This window comes from Vicia villosa, linkage group LG1, assembly GCF_029867415.1.
Source record: "Vicia villosa cultivar HV-30 ecotype Madison, WI linkage group LG1, Vvil1.0, whole genome shotgun sequence".
Lineage (NCBI taxonomy): Eukaryota > Viridiplantae > Streptophyta > Magnoliopsida > Fabales > Fabaceae > Vicia > Vicia villosa.
The window spans coordinates 128,663,605-128,679,473 of NC_081180.1; the positions used below are offsets into that span (position 1 = coordinate 128,663,605).

Sequence of the window (15,869 nt, forward strand, 5' to 3'; positions counted from 1 at the left end):
ATGAAAAATACCGGCTCTACTTCAATGCTATGGGATTTATCGGTTCAACTTCAACATTGTGGAAATGATCAACTTCAATTTCAGGTTCTAGATTTGTTTTCATTATTCCTCTCTATGCCTCCTAAATTGCCTCCTAAAATTAGAAAGTTTGATTCTGGATGTGAGAAGCATAAGAAAAAGAAAAGACTTGATGAGTTAACACAATCTCAATCAGGAGCTTTTGATAAATTTATTATAAAAGAACCACAAATTTCTATTGAAAATCAAAATGTTGATGTTGGAATTATTGAAAATATGGAGGAAAATGGTGAAAATGTTGATGCTAATTTAGGTGCTGAAAATGTTGATGCTGAAAATGTTGATAATGCTAATAAAAATGGTGAGGATATAGATATATTTGATCCAATAATATGGGATTCTCTTGAGTCTAGAATGATTGATTTATTAGCGACAAAAGGTCCTAAAAGAGATTTGTCTATAGTGAAGGGTCCTAAAGATAGATCATCTAGACGTTTTACGAATAATTTGTATACTAGAGTTTTACCAAATGGAGAGAAATACGATAGAGATTGACTTGTTTATTCAAAAAAGCTTGATAGAGTTTTTTGCTTTTGTTGTAAAATTTTTAAAAGAGGGATTGGTAGAGGTCAATTAGCAAATGAGGGTTTTTCTACTTGGAAACATGTTGGTGAAAGACTTAAGGAGCATGAGATAGGTATGGAACATGTTCATAATATGGCTACTTGGTATGAGTTACGTAAAAGAATGCAAAATTTTCAAACTATTGATAAGACAACTCAAATGTTGATTGAGAAAGAAAAGGAACATTGGAAAAATGTTTTAAAAAGAATTATTTCAATAGTCAAATTTCTTGCTAAACATAATTTGGCCTTTCGTGGTTCTAATGAGAGATTGTACCAAAATAGCAATGGGAACTTTTTAGGCTTAATTGAAATGTTAGCTGAATTTGATCCAATTGTCCAAGAACATGTTAGACGTATTACAGATGATAATGTTCATGTTCACTTTCTTGGACATAAAATTCAAAATGAGTTAATACTTTTGCTTGCTTCTTCAATTAAAAATGAAATAATTAGAAAAGTTAAACAAGCGAAGTATTTCTCAGTGATACTTGATTGTACTCCTGATGTTAGTCACCAAGAGCAAATGTCTTTGATAATACGATATGTGGATGTTTCTTCAAATTTTGTTAGTGTTGAAGAATCTTTTTTAGGATTTTTAAATGTGAATGATACAAGTGGTCAAGGGCTTTTTGATGTTTTACAAGATGAATTGAAAAAGCTTGATCTTGACATATTAGATGTGCGGGGACAAGGTTATGATAATGGGTCAAATATGAAAGGAAAACATCAAGGTGTACAAAAGAAATTTTTAGACATAAACCCAAGAGCCTTTTATACTCCTTGTGCTTGTCATAGTCTAAATTTGACATTGTGTGATATGGCTAACTCTTGTGCTAAAGCTAGGAATTTTTTTGGAGTTGTTCAACGCATTTATACTATTTTTGCTAATTCTACTAAGAGATGGCAAATTTTGAAAGATAATGTAAAATGTTTGACTCCAAAATCATTGTCATCCACTCGTTGGGAGAGTCATGTTGATAGTGTCAAAGCTATTAAAACTCAAATGTCAGATTTTAGAGAAGCTTTACTTGAAGTGTTAGAAAAGGATCTTGATTCTAAAATAAGAAGTGAAGCTAAATCCTTAGCAACAAATGAGCTTGGTGATTTTGAGTTTTTAATGTATATAATTATTTGGTTTGAAATATTATCTGCAATTAATGTGGTTAGCAAGCTCTTACAGTCAAGGGATATGGTTATTAATGTTGCTATGGAAAAAATAGCGGGGTTGCTTTCATTTTTTAAGGAATATAGAGAAACTGGATTTAAAAATGCCTTGAATTATGCTACAGAAATTGCTCTTGAATTGAATATTGATCCAGTATTTCCTCAAAGGCGTATAATTCGAAGAAAAAGACAATTTGATGAGAATTTAAATACCCCACCAATTGAGCTATCTGAAGAGGAATCTTTTAGAGTTAATTATTTTCTTTATCTTGTTGATCAAGCTATTGTATCTCTTAATAAGAGATTTGAGCAATACCAACAATATGAAAGTGTTTTTGGTTTCTTATTTACTTCTCAAAATTTACAATCATTAGACAATGCAACTTTAGAGTCTTATTGTAGGCGTTTTGAAGAGGCATTGAAACATAATGAGCAATGTGATATTGATGGGAAAGAATTATGTGTGGAGTTAAGGTTACTAAGAGATATGTTGCCTGCAGGAAATATTGGACCTATTGATATATTAAGATTTTTGAAAGACATGGATTTTTTCCTAATACACTCATTGCCTATAGAATTTTATTGACTATTCCTGTGACTGTTGCCTCAGCAGAAAGAAGTTTTTCAAAACTGAAGTTGTTGAAGTCTTATTTGCGGTCTACCATGTTACAAGAAAGGCTTAATGGGTTAGCATTGATAGCAATTGAGAATGATTTGTTGGAGAATATACAATATGAAGACTTGATTGAAGAATTTGCTTCAAAAAATGCTAGAAGGGAGACTTTTTTTAAGTAGCTAGAAGGTATTTTGATAATATTGATTAGAATATATTTTTTTATGTTAGTTACATGGATTAATGATTACTTTTGATGTTGTTGATGCTATTTATAATTTAAATAAATGATGTTATTTTTTTATTCAGGGGCCTATTTTAATTATTTTCCTGGGGCCTCTAAAATGTCGGGACCGGCCCTGGTCCCTACCCCTGAGGTATGATTCAGATCGAATTGGATGTCTCCATAATCCATCGCCTAACGCTTTTCGATTGGCTAGATCCAAAGAGGGGTGTACCAACTACATTTAGAAAAGTTCTCCTTGAACGTGAAGTCTATATGAAAAAATTGACTCACGCGATCCTGCATGAAACACATAATATTCTTTATGATCACAACATTTAACAATTAAAATATCAACTAATGAAATCATACAACAACTTTATAGAGTATCTAACTAATAAATAAAGAGGTAAGGATATGATGTCCTATTTTCTATCATATTTTCTTTAGTTGGTTGGGGCGTCGGTGTAGCCAGCCTTATCTTCATCTACCCGACGAGGTGATAGTCCACTTCAGACGCCTTTGAGACTTTGTAGCCAATGAGGAATAAAGGACACCCGACTTTATTGAAGACATAGCTTGATGACGACCATATATATTCTTGAGTCATGGAACTTCCTTTTTGAATATTGATAAGTGCCAATTTGTAGAGCTTTTGTATATATGTTTTATGGCACGTATCGAGACTTTTGTTGATATTCGTTGAATAGTTCCCCTTTTTGTGTATAAATACGTATACTTTGTAAATAGTTATATTTTCATATACTTTTATACCGTTGGATAGTTTTTGTGTCTTTTTGAGGAAACGCGCGATTTTGAGCAACGAAACTAATTTGTCAACGAATAAAGTTCAAAATAAAAGAATAATAAATCATCAATTTGGTTGATATTTTGTCATTGTTAGATAGGAAATTGAATAAGCTTTCCAACGCTTTGAACCGGGCGCAAATCGGAGTTACGATTCTCAAGTTATCGCCGGGCGAGCCTGACTGACCAAAAAACGTGAAAAAGTTGTTGTGTTAAGCCGCCGGGCGAGCCGTTTAGCTGCCAGGCGAAGCGATCTGGACAGAAACACGTTTTAAGGGCCAATTAAAAACACATTTTTTAGGTTATGGTTTGGTTATTTTTTTCTCCCACTCCATCACCAAACATTTTTTTTAGGTAGATTAGCTTAGAAAACAACTATGGAGCTTGCATTTGGATGATCCGAGGTTGATTGATCATTAATTGGAGCTGACAAACCGGAAGATTTTCGGTTAATTTCTCTTCTTCTTTGTGTGTTTCTCTTTGGTTGGATTTTGTATATGATTTTACTTTGAACTAATGTATATTTGTTGGTCATTGTGTTGTATAAAGTTTTCTTTAAAAATAATTATTGATGTCTTCCTTAATCTTTTTGCTTTATGTTTGGATTTGGGTTGTTATAGACATATACCTCACAAGTCTTGATTAGGGATGTATATCTATTAGTTCTAGATTCTAGAGATAGTTTTTGGAGCTAATATTCACCGTGGGTATCAAAGCTTAACGCCTCTGTGTTGTTTGTATTGGTTGAGAGATCATCGACGCGAGAAATACGGTTGTCTGTTGTGTTGTTGAGGTTGGCTGAGAGATCGTTGCCGAGATGATATAGTAGTTCTCTCTACTTTGGGTTAGAAATGACTCAGGGTGTGAGCGATTCTTGATGATATTGATGAGCATTGTAGGTTGAGTATAACTGGTCGATAAGTTTAAGTTTGTGAGAAGTATATTATATGCAATGCCTGATAACTCTCTTCTCTCTGAAAAATGAATTATTTTTGTGTTGATATTTACTTTTTTGTTTTAATACTTTACCAATTCAATCCAAAATCATAACTTTGGAAATTGTTGAACGGCAGTTCAATGCACTAGTCCCTGTGGAGACGATGAATTCCCGGATAAATATTTTCAAAACTTTTGTTGTTTGCCGCTTTACCACTTCAATAAATATTCTAATGCAATACCTAACCAAAAAGACGACAACACCCCCACTTCCCTCTTACTTTGGTGTGAATACTCTTCCAAGTCAATCAAGGTGTGATTGACAAATTGCTTATAGAAGACGTGGTAGTTTGTATTCTGGCATAAGCTTGGATTCTACTAGGGCCAAGAGTATTGTCAGACAAATGTGAGATTCCTTGAGAGGCTCATCTCCCCGAACCTCGCGAATAAAGTTTGGCTCACTTCCTTCACTTAATAATATCCTTACGGAACGATGATGCCAGGTGAGAGATCAAATATGTCGACCAAAAGCGTCTTTAATAAGACCTTTCTTCCTAGCTACCAGAGTCCGGGGTGTCGTTCCCCTGTGTGTATTCATTGAATTTATATTATCTCACAGGCTTAACTATGGAGTTCTGGTAGTTTGGCCATGTTGGACCGAACATTGATGCTTAGAGAATGTTTCCTATGAGTTATCTCGTATGTCCTCCTACATCGGTGGAAACTCCCATGGTCGTCGGGTGGCCCGTAACTCTAGTTTGATACATGTTCTCGTTCTTTGAACGTATTTGTGCCCGAACATATTTATTTCTAAATGTTGTGCACGACAACCATATGGAAGAGAATGGGAGAGAAAATGTGAGATCATAAAAATCGAAAGAACCAGAAGTCGATTCCCACACACATCGTCATTATTCCGTCTTGTATCAAGAATTAAATGTAGTTGGTGAATTGAGGATCTTGAACCAGTGGTGTTGATCTCTGATATGACAGCATGGGGGCGGACCTGCAAGGTCAGCATTCCAATGCCCGAGTTAGTTCAAGATTCAAGATGAGAGTAGTGAAAAGTGAAGATCAAGTGGAGTGGATTTGAGGTGAATTGAGTCTCAACTATTCAAACCTTTGGCCGACCATGAAAGATTTATAACGACTAAAATAAGAGAAGAATGACCAAGCCCTTGTTTCGATTTTACCAGACACAAAAAATATTAATATATAATATTTGGAAAAAAAACCAATATTAGAGACTAAAATAACTAATATACTTTTTTTCTTCTTTAAACCAATTTTTTTAGGGTTAAATAAGTTTTTGGTCCCTCTAAATGTAGCGGTTTTCAACTTTAGTCCCTCTAAACATTTCCTTCAAAGAATGGTCCTCCTAAAAATTTTAATTTTAACTTTTGGTCCCTACTGCAATTTAGCGACGATTTTTACAATTTAACGACGGTTTTTGATTTAGCGACAGAATTATTGACAATTTTAACTACGATTTTGCTATGAGGGATCAAAAGTTAAAATTAAAATTTTTAGGAGGATTATTCTTTGAAGAAAATATTTAGAGGAACTAAAGTTGAAAACCGCTATATTTATAGAAAACAAAAACATATTTGACCCATTTTTTTATAACAAATCTAATTGATAAAGTACAATAATTAGCTATCTAAATGAATGTGAACCCTCGTAGAAAAGAAAGACATATTAAATATTTTTATTAATGCGACTAATGACGTAATATTGTGATTATGTCATGTAATCTATATTGGTTATAGAGTTTCATTTTTCAATAGATTGAATAGCCAAATTTAATATATTCAGTTACTTTCCCACTTTTTATATGCGTCCTTGGACTAATATTTTATAGACTAACATTATATATAACCTCGTTATTAATTTAAATATGGGCACATTATTATCAATTGTCCTCATCATATTCAAGTAATAATGCAATCTCCAAAAGACAAAGTTTTCATTTGCTTCAATATTAATTATGGTATCAATATAAAGTTAAATATACTTAGCAAATTGTCCCATAATTTTATAGCGTTATTAGTGGGAGGAATGAGATGTAATATCCCGATTTTATTTATTTTTGGTTTTGACCATCTTGCGTCCGTTGTGTTAAATATTTGAATGTCTAAAATAAATATATAACTGTTATTATAATTTGTTTGAACATGTTTTAATAAAAAAATCAAATTTGAATAAACTGGATTATTTAAAATTGTATCAAAATATTTTATTTTCACTACAAAAAATTATTTCTCGTGTTGTAGATATACATTTAAATTATATAAAAAAAACTATTTTTTGAAGAAAAAAAAACAACCAATTTAAGAGATTTTGTTTTAGATTTTTGAATTTTAATTGTTGTCAAAATTTTTGTTGATGTTGATTACCCAACTCGAGGAGTAGGAGTATAATACAATCTTGTTTCTCACCGCTTAGAGTTCTATTTCTCAATAGAATGAGTAGCCAAACTTGATTTATTCAATGACTCCCCCACTTGTTTGCCTCCTTGGAATAATATTTTATCAAACCTCATTATTTAAATATGGGCACACTATAGATCAATTTTCCTTGTCATATTCAAGTAATAATGCAATCTCCAAAAGGCAGAAGTTTTCATTTGCTTCAATGTTAATTATGACATCAATATAAGGTTAAATAAAGTGAGAAAATTGTCCCTACATTTTATAGGGTTTCCTATGGGAGAGCTGAGATATAATATTCAGAACAATATTGATAACCCCCAAATACGGGTCAGGAGAGGTGTAGAGAAATTTGTAAGTGTTTTTCGTATTAGGATTGTTTGTCTCTCTCTAAGAGAGGATAGTTCTATTTATAATACTTATTCATCAGGGAATCATCCGCGCACTTATGGTCATGGCTACTGTTTATTCTCCTGTTCCCTGATACTCGTCCAAATATTAAGTGTTGTTAAATATGTTTGTAATGGCCTTTTAAGGACGTTGTCTGGTTTAACCAAGTCCTGGCTAGCTGACATGCGGTCCAAGTGCGGACGACTTGGTCAGGCGACTTACCCATCTCATTTTTTGAACCAAACCTCGCTTCCAAAGATACATAGAGAAGGACACACCAAAATGTGTTGGTATTCTCTTTAAGAGAAGTTTTATTAAGGCCTCTTAATATTTGAGGTAGTACACTATTTTAAAGTTGAAATGATCGAAAAACTCCGATTAATCCTTTAAAATAATAGATTTAATTTTGCTCATCTCAATAAATTATGTTTAATATCCAAAAAAATGAGTTTCTAAGTCTTTTAAAGAAAGAAGATTCAAATAAAACTGAACAGGAGTGTAGAAAAGCAATAAAATCCAACACAAAGTCCAAAAAGCACCAAGGAGGTTGATTGACGTAAGCCCAATTGATTGGCTCCTTATGGAAATCAATTGGACAAATTTGGCTCTCATATATTCAAATCAAATATGAGTGAAACATAGTCTCCAAGGTAATTAAATCTTGACATTGATGATAAACACTTGAAATATTGGAAAATATGATTAGCCAACCTATTTAAGCCCATAACTAATCAATTGGCACACCTATTTTGAAAAGATTCTAATCTAATTCTCAATGAGCAAAATCACTATTGATTACTTGAAATAATTACACGATCTAATCATCAGGAGGCGCCCTATAAATCGGTATTCATTACTTACTCTTTTGCATTGCATATTTTCTCAAAATTGTACGTGTGTGTGTGTGAGAGAGAGAGAGAGAGAGAGAGAGAGAGATTATTCTCTCAAAATCATCATTCCTCCTATAAGGTCGAGCTTTTCCTCTAGTCCCCTCTCTGATTCCTTCACCACTCAACAATAAGAAGTAAGATTTGTCCAAGACCTTTTGAGAATTCACACCCTTGATTCAGAAGCTTTTAAAGCATATGAATTCTTTAAGACTTTTGAATAACTAAACCTTTCCACCTTCCTCTAAAACCCATCAAAAGTGGTGTATCCATCATTAGTTAAGATGTTCTTTTTAAATCCTTACTTCACTGATGAAATAGTCCAGTCTGAAGTAAAAATATATAGAATATCTCTGTCATTGGAAGAGTTTGGAAACATTCTAAATCATCCCCCATGAAGATACTGTCCTCGATTTCGGAGACAAAGAATACCAATTCATTCTTAAGTTTGTTGCATCCTCTCTGATGAAGAATCCATCACCCTCTATACAAAATTTATTTACTGCTAGATCATTTGCCCTGATAGTCGTATGATCCATTATATAACCAATCACATATTTTTTTCCAACAAAGAGCAAATTTGGTCTCATAACCTAATTTGATGTTGAAGTTGTGTGGATAATAGAGAACAAAATCAAGGTGAAATGAGAAAAATCAAGTAATCCAATACACGATGGGAAGCAAGAAAGTAATATGTATACCATATGGTAATTTGATCACAAAGATCCTAGAGCATTCCATATTCACTTTTGGAGAAGAAGATTACATATAAGATATATCAAAAATAGGAAAACCAGTTTTAGAAACAATGAAATATGAGATCATCGATGGAAAAGTGACTGAAAATCGCTTAAACGAGAAAAAGAAAAAGGAAAATGATCAAGAAGCACCTATATAGTTAGATCATTTTGACCACTCTATTACATAACTTCCCTCAACTAAATATCTACGAAAAGACATGACTGAAAAGATTAATGTCATTAATGACAAAATTGACTTCATAGCCCGACACTTTATCCCAGAGTCAATGCAACTACCACGAGAGATGTTCATAAATGATGATTTTGATGAATAATAATATCACTTATATGTCCTAGTTTCTAAGTTGGTGTGTTTCTTTTTCTTCGCACGACCTTTGAATTGTGCTTTACTTTAAAATTAGTAATTTTCCGATTCTTGTACTTTGACTTACAACAAATTTGAATTAATAAAAGTGTAACACTTTTCCCTTTCCTAAATGTTTATTTGTAAATATGTTTGCATATTAAAATTTTTGCAAATGCATCTTTTACCTACTTTTAGGATTAAGTATGTTTTTGGTTCCTATAAATATCTCAAATTTCATTTTTAGTCCCTATAAATTTTTTATGCATTTTAGTCTCTGCTATTTTTTAAAATTTTAAAAACTGTTTAATTATCCTTAAAATTTTGAATAATTTTTTTCATACATGTTTAGAATATTATAAAATATTTTTTACCAAATTATAGTATTTTTTATAATGAGAAGAATTAAATATTAATTTTTTAAATTTCAAAAGATAATGATAAAAGTAATCCAAATCTTGACTTAGAAATCAAATTTTGAGTTTCTTTTTTTTCGAGGAACTTTTTATAACGTTCTAAACATGTCTGAAAATAATTATTCAAAAATACACATTGATTTAACAGTAGGGACTATAACTATGTGCATAATAATTTTATGAGAATAAAAATATGTCATCTTTTTAATAGGGACTAAAAATGAAATTTAAGATATTTATAGCGACCAAAAATATACTTAACCCTTTCTTTTACTCCAAATATATATTTGGTCGTGTCGGTTGAATTGTGAGCTATCAGAAAAGTTCAGACAATTTTTTGTACTAGCCAATCGATTGAAAATTACACCCAATCAATTGGGTTAATGCAAAAATGTGCCTTATACGTTTAGAAGAATGACTTAATGAACGAAAACGACAATATATATATATATATATATATATATATATATATATATATATATATATATATCATTTCTTTCAATTTATAACCTTTTACACATTTATTTTTAGGCCGAACAATCGATTGGAGCATGATGCCAATCGACTGGCTCATTAAATTTGTCTCCAAATTTTTCCTTTTTTGTGCCAACCTATAGCCAATAAATAGAGGTCATTTCCCTCATATTCTTATATCCATAACCGTGATCTTTCATATCGCACTCCTCACTCTCTCTCAAAAAATATTTTCTCACTTTCTCTCACTTAGAAATTAGTCGTAGTGCTTTCGAGAAAGGTCTTTTGTTTGGTGAGGAGTTATGTATTCTAGAAAGGTATAATTGTAAATTCACCAAGGATAATTATATTGTTTGAATAAATTATCCATTAGATATTGTTTGTTTGAGTTCGAAGCTAAACCCGTTAAAATGCTTTGGTTTTGTGGATTTAAATTCAAAGTCACAGTTTTAGTTCATAAGCTCAGTAAATTCATAAGCTTTCTTTGGTTTGAAATAAGCCCGAATTAAAATCTCAAGTTGGTTTATGTTCTTCCTAGTAAAAACCCCAGTTTTGTTCATGAGCTCAGTCCAATAACATTTTTCTTAGGTTCGAGATAAACCGGTATAAAATTTCATATTGGTTCATGGTCAGCCTGGTCAAAACATTGATTCAGTTCGTGAGTTCAGCCCAATACAAAATCTCACATTTGGTTCGAGATAGACCTATATAAAATCTCAGTTTATCTTGGGGACTAATCGTGTCAAGTTGTTGTTTGGAAGTAAGACCAATCGCTTCTCTCTAGTGTTCATTGTTTGATTGGAAGTTAGACTAAAACTTCATTTTACTGGATACTCTCAATATCAAATCTTGGGGACATGACTAAGGCTTCTTGAATAAACCTATATAATTCTTGGTGACTTCTCTCTTTCCTTAACTTTCACTTTCTACAATTTAATATTTCCATTGCTTATTCAAAAACATTTTCAAAATGTTTTAAATTCGGATAATGTTAAAGAAAATTTTTTCAAACCAAAATGTTTCTGAAACACACAACTAACCACCGCTCCTCTTGTGTATGGAGTAACATGTTCAACATTTATCATAAAGCAATTCTATACAAGTGACAAACACATAAAACTCACAAAAGAGAGCACCTATTATGCTCTACACAAAATGAACTAAAAAAGGAAAATAAACTTAAATTAACCTATTAAAGCTTGCTAGCAACAAAATAAAGTTGAACATTAAGGCTTGATTCTCTCATAAATAGTGAGTTATCAATTTGTACCTAAAGAAGCGGCTAGTGGGTTTCTCCAAAGAGTTAGGTTATCTTGTGCAGGGGTAGGAGTGTTACTCCTCAAGATGAACCTTCACCGAGGAACTCAAAATGACTTATTGAAACTTTATTATTGATGGACACTTTAATAAAGAGGAGAGGAAGGCCGCCTTTGGTGAGATTTCAGAAGTACTTTGTGCCTCTTTCGTTATTTCATTTATCTAAACACGTTTACCTAAGTAACCATTATTTTCATATACAAGGAGGGACGAAAACACTCCTCATGTTGAGAAATGAATTCAGCCTACTTCGACTGTGGCTTGTCCTTCAAACCCCTCGAGACCGGTATGCACTCCTTCTTCTTTAGGGTCATCCATAAGGGCTTTAAAAGATGGTTGGTGGTCGCTGCTCGTGATGAGTTCTCTAAATTCTCCTCAATTGACGGGGCCAGGTCTTCTCACTATGAAAGAGCATTGGGTGTCCCCATCAGACAGAGACAAATCATATCTAGCTAATCTATTCGGGCGTGCTCTTGAGGAGGAATTATCAAATTTGGTGTGCTACACTCGGCGTGCTTGTACAACTCTGGCCATCATCGGGGCTGCGTGTTAGGCATTTTCTTGTCTGACCAACACCTCCAAGAAAAGAAACAACTAAAGGAAATCTATCCTGGCTTGACACTTCAACATGACACACACTTGCAAGAAATACAAAAAGGCTTATGCTCTAAACCTTCCTAGCTCCCTAGTCGACCAGGTAGCTCTTTTGGTGAGGGATGTTTCATGGAATAATAAATCTATAGCTTCTGTTCAGGCTACTTTATCCTCTAATTAGGCCTATCTTTATGCAATTCAGATATATCTAGAAGCCACACTGTAATACGGTGAACTGACTTTTTATCAATCGAAATGTCGCGGTAAGCAAGAGTCGCCACCGACTTTTATTTTATCCAAACAAATTCGGAAAGGCAAAAAGAAACAGAAAAAAACCTTTTTAAAGAAATCTAAGTTCGGGGGGTAATTTATGCAAAGGGAAGGTGTAAGGCACCCTTTGCATCCATGGTTTTCCATGGGCTCTTAATTGCTTTGCTTGCTCGTTTGTTTTTTTAAAAAAGGTAGATGAAAGAAAAAAGTGGACTTTAGCTCGTAAATGAGCGTAGCCAGTTTTCGAAGAATTGTGAGAAAGAATATTAAAGATGAGCATTGCAAGGCAATTACCTTAAACTCAGATGATAGGTCTCTTTTTAGCCTTTCAGAATGAAAGGGTCTATCCTTGCCATAAGAGGGCAGGAAGCCTTTCGTTTGGAGGTTGAAGGGTCGTCGAAGCATCCTTTGCCCAAAGACTGACCCATGCCATAGAGGGGCAGGTAGTCTAAGGGGAAGGATCAGAATAAGCCTTTTCGTAGGCAGCCAGAAGATACCTCAGCCTTTTTCCGTAGGCAACTTCCGAGGGTCGAGGTCATATTTGTGTATCGAAGGCAGCATCATTTAGGGTCGTATGACCTTTAATTATCGAGGCATCATGGCTGAGGTATCCTCAAATTCGAGGGACATGACTTATTCTGCAAAAACACAAGGCAACAGGCAACAAGGCAACAAGGCAACAGAGAGGTTACCCAAAAGTGTGCGTGTGTGCATCAATCACGTGATCATATTCGAATATATTATCTTGTAAAATTAGTGATTCTATGTTCAATTCAAAGGTTGCACTCCCTAGGATTACTAACCACGCATTTAAATAATATAACCAAAACAGATATGGGGGAGGGAAATTGTAACCAGCGGATCCCTTAATAGGGTTTGACATAAGTAATAATTAAAAGCCATAAAATAAAGTGGGTTTTAGGGTTACCAACGACGTAACTTTGGCATTCGACAAACCCTGAGAAGGAAAAAGAAGAGACAGAAAACAGAGAGTGAGTGCATTATCGGTTCGAAGGCGAACTTTATTAACCATAAAAGTTGTTAGTGTACTCTGTTCTGTATTATTGTCTTATTGGCATCCATGCTTGGCTAAAACATAATAGCAGCTGAATGTAATATAATGTACTCTTGCGAATATTAAAAGAACAAAAACAGGTACTAAAACAAGATGTTACAAGGAATGTCATGACATTAACCATGACATCGCGCCTGCAGAACTGAGGAAGGAAGATTCAGTTTGGTTTTAAAAGATACAGAATATTCTATGTGGATATTATGTAATCCTAATCCTATGTGACGCAGTCTTAAAGGTCAAAGAATCAAGTCAGAATATTGAAGAATCAAATCTAAGATTGAAGTTTCAGCAGTTACTAATTTAGGAGATAAATTAGGTAACTTATGATCAAAAGGCCTTGTTTGTAGCAGAAGAAATCTGCTGATTTGTAACAGCATGGAGTGCTGCGATTTTAAGCCCAAGTCCAACTAGGATCAGGTTATATATAGGAATCTTTGTAGCCTTGTAAACCTAACGATCATAATGTAGTCATTAGGGTTTGTTGTTTAAGTGAACCACCCAGGTTGTGGGATGGTCACTGATTTGTGCCTCGAAGCCTGTAGGTAAGAGGTTTACTTTATTCACTCAGAAGCTGTGAAGCAATGAGTGAAGATTGTGTTCTTGGAACTACTCCATTATGTATATTTAAGTTGTTGGTGATTAAGCTGTCGATGCAGTGGCTGAGTTGCTGACTGCTAGACATTATTGCTATGATTGGGAGTGGAATGGAGATATTCCATATCTAGGGAGAACCTAGGTAGAGGGGTCATTGGGTAGTGATTAAGTGAGGAGTTGTAAACTGGGAGTTTAGCTCTGAATTGATACTGCTAATAGTGGACTTCATCCCTGGCTTGGTATGCCCCCAGATGTAGGTTAGTTAGAACCGAACTGGGTGAACAATTCTGTTGTGTTGTTTATGTTTCTGCATTGGTTATTTGTAAGTTCAGTTTGGATGTCATAACATCGTGCATGACATCAGTGTGTGATTTAATGACTGTGCTAACACAGAATCTCTGCTAAGCAGATTTGTTAATGTTAACTGAACTGATATGGGATCCCAACACTTCCAGACTTCTGGATGATAGATGTAATAAATAATTGAGGGATCTGTATGTACTGCCTCAGCCAAGCTGATGACAGACCAGATGTCACAACATCGTATATGACATCTGGGGTCTGTCTTACCAGAATTTCAATTGGTATCAGAGCAGGCATCCTGTCTGTTTCTGGATGAGATCCATGAGAGATACTTTCTGGTTGTTGGAGGTAGTTGATTGTTTAAACATTCATGTTCATATTGAATGGTCCCTAGAAGTGGAGGATGGAACTATGTGTGGAAGACTGGACCAAACTGACCATAACAGGTGTTTTCTCTTGGCAAGGGAAGATGGTGTTACTGGTTTCAAGGATATCCAAATGATTCATGCGGGAGTGAAGAATTTGGGGTGTTTTTTTTTTTCAGCATATAGCAAGGTACAGAGAGGAAGATTGTCAAAACCTTCATGCGGGAGTGAAGTTAATGATAAGGTATTCTTTGTGCTTATCTGTTTCTTTCTGGTCAAAATATTGGTTAGGTCCTGTTGTGTTGCTTGAAGAAGAAGCAAGCATATTGTTGGATGGTTCAGCTGCAATTCTTGGATGTCATGCTTACAACTGGTTCTGGGAGTAAGCATTGTGTAATCTCTGTTGATATATGGCTATTTTCTGCTACATAGCATCTGATGCATAATCCTATCTTTGAAAGAAGATCTCTAGGGTTATATGGTTTTCAACAGAATTTGTAGCAGATTGTTCTCAACTTTAGTACAAGTGTCAAAGATACTTGAAATCTTTTCTCAAGTCCACTCATAAAGGCATGGTTATTGAGGTTGAAGAGGTTCAAATAATCAGTATTCCTCATAATCATGTGCAAAGTTGTTTGATGATCTCCAAGATTGTCAAGAATTGTGTGTTCCAAGAAGAAGGAACTGATGGCATACTGGTATGCAGCTACCAGTTGAAGAACAGATGTTCTGGTGCTAAACTTATGTAGTGTGAGTACATTTGTTTGGAACCTACTCCTGATCTGGAAGAGGAGACATCTGCTTTTTGTGTTGATTGGTCAGAATACAATCAACTGAACCTTCCATCCCAAATGTCAGTTTATTTCAGGCATAAGCTTATGGGAGTTGGAAGTAGAGCTCAGTGCAAGTGAAAGGATTCATTCAGGTTTTCTTTTCAAGACCTCTATGAAAATTCAAGATGAGCTTATATCTGGTATGTTCTTTTGGTCAAAGGAACCAGATGTGTGAATTGTTTTCTTAATCATAGAACAGTTAGTGGTGAAAACTGAATACTGTGTATCGTGCATAGTGAAATATGGTTTTGAATATTGTGTGATGATTCAAGGGAGTCAGATTACTGTGTGGAATCTGAGGTATTTTCAGGAGTTATGTCATAAGTGAATCTGTTCCAGAAACCTTGTTGAGGGAATCTCTTCATGGGGTACAGATTGTGGCATCCATTATCTCAAAGTCAGGAGAGAAGTCTGAAGAAAAGTTTATTGAG

The 15,869-nt window shown here is 34.2% G+C and overlaps 1 pseudogene; it reads left to right on the forward strand.

Annotated features, from left to right (window-relative positions):
* LOC131653809 (uncharacterized) lies at window positions 1-2,603 on the forward strand (annotated as a pseudogene).
* The last annotated feature ends 13,266 nt before the right edge of the window (window positions 2,604-15,869 follow it).